The following is a 6,138-nucleotide window of genomic DNA, read 5'->3' on the forward strand; positions in this document are numbered from 1 at the left end:
TACCCACAGATAATACAGAAAATAAACATCCTTTTATGAAAGAAAGAAGAAGCAATTTATACTTTTAAAAATGGAAAGATTTGACAAAATACCATACAAAGATAAACACTAAGAACCAAATGGGATTTGGCATAAGTCTAATTTGCTGTATCAACAGAGAGACTTCGCTAGTTTGGGCTAACAGAGAATGGTTTTTGAGTAGAAAGCAAACAAGTGCACTGAGGTAGTACACCAATCACATTTGTTCCAACATTGACCTTATAATAATTAAAAATTGATGCTTGCAACATAATACAGCTGTGCAATCATATTTAAACCTAATCATTTCATAGATAGCGGAAAGTTGCACAAAAAGGTCAAAAACACTTTAATTTCATGACAGTAAATTTACTCTTTATTCCCAAAGTGAAAATGTCTAATTTCTAAAAGAGCAAACCAATAATTACTTATTATAAAGCTATTTTAGTCAATACTTAATTTTGCTCTATTGATTAGTATTTAGACATTTAAATGTACCCTACGGCAAGAATATGTGTTTACAATACTGCTCTCCCTACTGATATTTGTAAGTATTACCAGTATTGATTTGAGACATGTTTCAAAAATGTCAAACTTAATAGTAATCATATAAAGGGAGTTTGACTCTTTTAAAACTGGAATTTAAAATTTTAAATATTTGAATAGTGTTATCTTTAAAGATCTCATTGTATCATGATAATTATTTCTGCCACTATAAACTCTAAACAAGTGTTTGGTTGAACTGCATTATAAATCCTACCTCCTCCCAAAACCAACATGGAATAAAAGATAAAAATTATCAACTTTACCATTCACAAATAGAGTAAAATGACTTTTCCTTATTGCATGTGCTTCTGTTATAAATGAATGGCTGGGATATGATCTCCCCCTTAACTTGCACTCAGTGTAACTTTGAGCTCTTTGCAATAAAACAAAATGATGCTTCATCAGGATGTGTCTGGGACTTCCAAGGCAATTTACAAACTTTCCATCATTAAGTCTGAAAACATCACTGTGAGACAGGTATTAATATAACACGTCTCTCCTGGGAAGTACAATGCACTGTGCATACTGCTACTTTATTAACTCTGCCTTGAGCTGAGAACAAAGGCTGAGACGTCTCACCATGTCCCGCACCCACAGAGATGCATACAGGAAATAGACAATGTGATTCCATGTGGCTTGTTGCTTTCACTTGGGTTTTGATTTTGTCTGGGTTTGGGACGGAGGATGCTTATGAATTGTGTTTGTTTGTTTGTTTGTTTGTTTGTTTTAATACAGAATTTTCTTGGTGGAGCTCACTGCAAACCTCAGACTAGCCTAGAAGTCACAGCTATCCTTCTGTTTCCCAAGTGCTGGGACTACAAGCAAGAACCACTATATCTTGCCTGGTCACATGTTTTAGATTCACTTCTAATCTGAGGCCATTTCTGAAGAAAAGGTCAACTCGAACTTTTAATATATTGTGCCTATATGAATATTTTCAACACGTTTAAATTTTGTAAAGGTGAAGTTGGGATGTGAAGTCAGAATTAAACATTTAAAAAGATATTTAGTGCTAAAAACCCCTCAACTTGACTCTGATGCTGCACATTAAAACATTTCTAGAAAGTCCATGCATTGTTCTTTTTTTTTCTTGATTTTTCTTCCTTTTGTTTTCTTTTTTAAGTTTCTTTTTTGTTCTTTTATTGGATTTTTTATTTACATTTCAAATGTTATTCCCTTTCTCGTTTTCCTGAACCAAAGACCCTTATCCCATCCCCCTACCCTTCTTATGTAAGGGTGTTTCCCTCCACATCCACCCCCTTCCTGCCCGCCCCCCTAACATCCCCTACACTGGGGATCCAAACTTGGCAGGACCGAGGGCTTCTCTTTCCATTGGTGCCCAATAAGGCCATCCTCTGCTACATATGTAGCTGGAACCATGGGTCAGTACATGTAGAGTCTTTGGGTAGTGGTTTAGTCCCTGGGAGCTCTGGTTGGTTGGCATTGTTGTTCTTATGGGGTTGCAAGCCCCTTCAGCTCTTTAAATTCTTTCTCTAATTCCTCCAATGGGGGTCCCATTCTCAGTTCAATGGTTTGCTACTAGTATTCGTCTCTGTATTTGACATGCTCTGGCTGTGTCTCTCAGGAGACATCTATATCCGGTTCCTGTCAGCATGCACTCCATAGCCTCATCAATCTTATCTAGTTTTGGTGGCTGTATTTATATTTGGGACAAGCTCTAAATGGCTGTTCCTTCAGTCTATGCTCCAAACTTTATCTCCATATTCCCTACTATGAATATTTTTGTCCCCCCCTTAAGAAGGAGTGAAGCATCCGCCTTTTGGTCATCCTTCTTGAGCTTCATGTGGTCTGTGTACTGTATCTTGGGTAATTTGAGCTTTTTGGCTAATATCCACTTATCAGTGAGTGCATACCATGTGTGTTTTTCTGTGATTGGGTTACCTCACTCAGGATGATATTTTCCAGTTCCAACCATTTGTCTATGAATTTCATAAAGGCATTGTTTTTGATAGCTGAGTAATATTCCATTGTGTAGATGTACCACATTTTCTGTATCCATTCCTCTGTTGAAGGGCATCTGGGTTCTTTCCAGCTTCTGGCTATTATAAATAAGGCTGCTATGAACATAGTGGAGCATGTGTCTTTGTTGTATGTTGAAGCTTCTTTTGACTATATGCCCAGGAGAGATATAGCTGGGTCCTCAGGTAGTGCAATGTCCAATTTTCTGAGAAACCTCCAGACTGATTTCCAGAGTGGTTGTAGAGCTTGCAATCCCACCAACAATGGAGGAGTGTTCCTCTTTATCTACATCCTCAGCAACATCTGTTGTCACCTGAGTTTTTGATCTTAGCCATTCTGACTGGTGTGAGGTGGAATCTCAGAGCTGTTTTGATTTGCATTTCCCGATGACTAAGGGTGTTGAGCATTTCTTTAGGTAAAGGATGACTCTGTAACAGAAAGATGCCTGCAAAGGGTACGAAGAGTATCCAGCTACTGCTCAATGGTCAGTCACTGTTTTAAGTAAGGACACTGTTTGGATGTAGTTGACTGCCATAATAACTCCTTGAAATGAGTGATAGTTAAGGTACGTGGGGCTCAGAAGACTGAGCTTGCCCTATATTACATACTTACTAAGTAGTGGAGCTAGAATACAAACCTAAGAACCCTGCTTCTATGGTCCATGCTTTTAAGAGTTGTTCTCAAGCTGGAGAAATCATTTTCAGCTACTTTTAGTCCACATTACACTCAACCTGCTAGCCACTATGGAATGTTTGCTCAAGTTCACAAATTTAAAATACAATGCCTGTTCTTAGGATATGGTCACAGGAGGCGGCACAATATAGTGCATGTAGACCGCTGCATCAGAACAGGTGTCAGAGCAAAAGCTCCCACCTAAACGGTACAAACTGTAAATAGTACAGCCTTTCTCCTAAAGCTGTGCTGGGAATGAAATTAATGTTCGAGCCCGAGCATTCAACATGCAGCTATTCAAATCAGATAAGAATGATCTAAGCCGCCTGGTTGATGCCGCCGCAGAGAGCTCGTGGGCAGCACCCCGCGAGCAAACTTGAGCCTAGGGACCACAGGTAAGACCAACTTTTCTTCTGCAAGTGACCTGCCTGGTGAACTCGGGACACACAGAGGCAGAATTCCTCTAGGACCGGGCACTCCCTGTGTTTACCGGGAGTCCCACACCTGCAGATCCCGGCCCGCAGCAGCTCTCTGCTCCCAGACCCCGTGGGAGAGAGACCTCGCCGACTGGTAAGGTGGGCACTCCTGAGGCTGCAAAGCAGAAGAGACCACCAACACTGCCCACATCCCTGGCCCAAGAGGAAACTGTATAAGGCCTCTGGGTTCCCGTGGGGGAGGGCCCAGGAGCGGCAGGACCCCTGCGCCTGAGACACCGCTGGAACCTGAAGAAACAGACCGGATAAACAGTTCTCTGCACCCAAATCCCGTGGGAGGGAGAGCTACACCTTCAGAGAGGCAGACACGCCTGGGAAACCAGAAGAGACTGCACTCTACACAAACATCTCGGACACCAGAGGAAAACACCAAATGCCATCTGGAACCCTGGTGCACTGAAGCTCCTGGAAACGGCAGCACAGATCTTCCTGGTTGCTGCCTCAGCAGACAGCTCGTGGGCAGCACCCCGCGAGCAAACTTGAGCCTCGGGACCACAGGTAAACCAACATTTCTGCTGCAAGTGACCTGTCTGGTGAACTCAAAACACAGGCCCACAGGAACAGCTGAAGACCTGTACAGAGGAAAAACTACACGCCCGAAAGCAGATGACTCTGTCCACATAACAGGCTGAAAGAAAACAGGAAAACAGGTCTACAGCACTCCTGACACACAGGCTTATAGGACAGTCTAGCCACTGTCAGAAATAGCAGAACAAAGTAACACTAGAGATAATCTGATGGCGAGAGGCAAGCGCAGGAACCCAAGCAACAGAAACCAAGACTACATGGCACCATCGGAGCCCAATTCTCCCATCAAAACAAACATGGACTATCCAAACACACCAGAAAAGCAAGATCTAGTTTCAAAATCATATTTGATCATGATGCTGGAGGACTTCAAGAAAGACGTGAAGAACTCCGTTAGAGAACAAGTAGAAGCCTACAGAGAGGAATCGCAGAAATCCTTGAAAGAATGCCAGGAAATCATAAATAAACAAGTAGAAGCCCATAGAGAGGAGTCACAAAAATCCCTGAAAGAATTCGAGGAAAACACAATCAAACAGCTGAAGGAATTAAAAATGGAAATAGAAGCAATCAAGAAAGAACACATGGAAACAACCCTGGATATACAAAACCAAAAGAAGAGACAAGGAGCTGTAGATACGAGCTTCACCAACAGAATACAAGAGATGGAAGAGAGAATCTCAGGAGCAGAAGCTTCCATAGAAATCATTGACTCAACTGTCAAAGATAATGTAAAGCGGAAAAAGCTACTGGTCCAAAACATACAGGAAATCCAGGACTCAATGAGAAGATCAAACCTAAGGATAATAGTTATAGAAGAGAGTGAAGACTCCCAGCTCAAAGGACCAGTAAATATCTTCAACAAAATCATAGAAGAAAACTTCCCTAACCAAAAAAAAGAGATACCCATAGGCATACAAGAAGCCTACAGAACTCCAAATAGATTGGACCAGAAAAGAAACACCTCCTGTCACATAATAGTCAAAACACCAAACGCACAAAATAAAGAAAGAATATTAAAAGCAGTAAGGGAAAAAGGTCAAGTAACATATAAAGGCAGACCTATCAGAATCACACCAGACTTTTCTCCAGAAACTTTGAAGGCCAGAAGATCCTGGACTGATGTCATACAGACCCTAAGAGAACACAAATGCCAGCCCAGGTTACTGTATCCAGCAAAACTCTCAATTAACATAGATGGAGAAACCAAGATATTCCATGACAAAACCAAATTTACACAATATCTTTCTACAAATCCAGCACTACAAAGGATAATAAATGGTAAAGCCCAACATAAGGAGGCAAGCTATACCCTAGAAGAAGCAAGAAACTAATCATCTTGGCAACAAAACAAAGAGAAGAAAAGCACACAAACATAACCTCACATCCAAATATGAATATAACAGGAAGCAATAATCACTATTCCTTAATATCTCTCAACATCAATGGCCTCAACTCCCCAATAAAAAGACATAGATTAACAAACTGGATATGCAATGAGGACCCTGCATTCTGCTGCCTACAGGAAACACACCTCAGAAACAAAGACAGACACTACCTCAGAGTGAAAGGCTGGAAAACAACTTTCCAAGCAAATGGTCAGAAGAAGCAAGCTGGAGTAGCCATTCTAATATCAAATAAAGTCAATTTTCAACTAAAAGTCATCAAAAAAGATAAGGAAGGACACTTCATATTCATCAAAGGAAAAATCCACCAAGATGAACTCTCAATCCTAAATATCTATGCAAGGGCACCTACATACGTAAAAGAAACCTTACTAAAGCTCAAAACACACATTGCACCTCACACAATAATAGTAAGAGATTTCAACACCCCACTCTCATCAATGGACAGATCATGGAAACAGAAATTACACAGAGACGTACACAGACTAAGAGAAGTC

Source organism: Rattus norvegicus, chromosome 2 (genome assembly GCF_036323735.1).
Source record: "Rattus norvegicus strain BN/NHsdMcwi chromosome 2, GRCr8, whole genome shotgun sequence".
In the NCBI taxonomy this organism is placed as follows: Eukaryota; Metazoa; Chordata; class Mammalia; order Rodentia; family Muridae; genus Rattus; species Rattus norvegicus.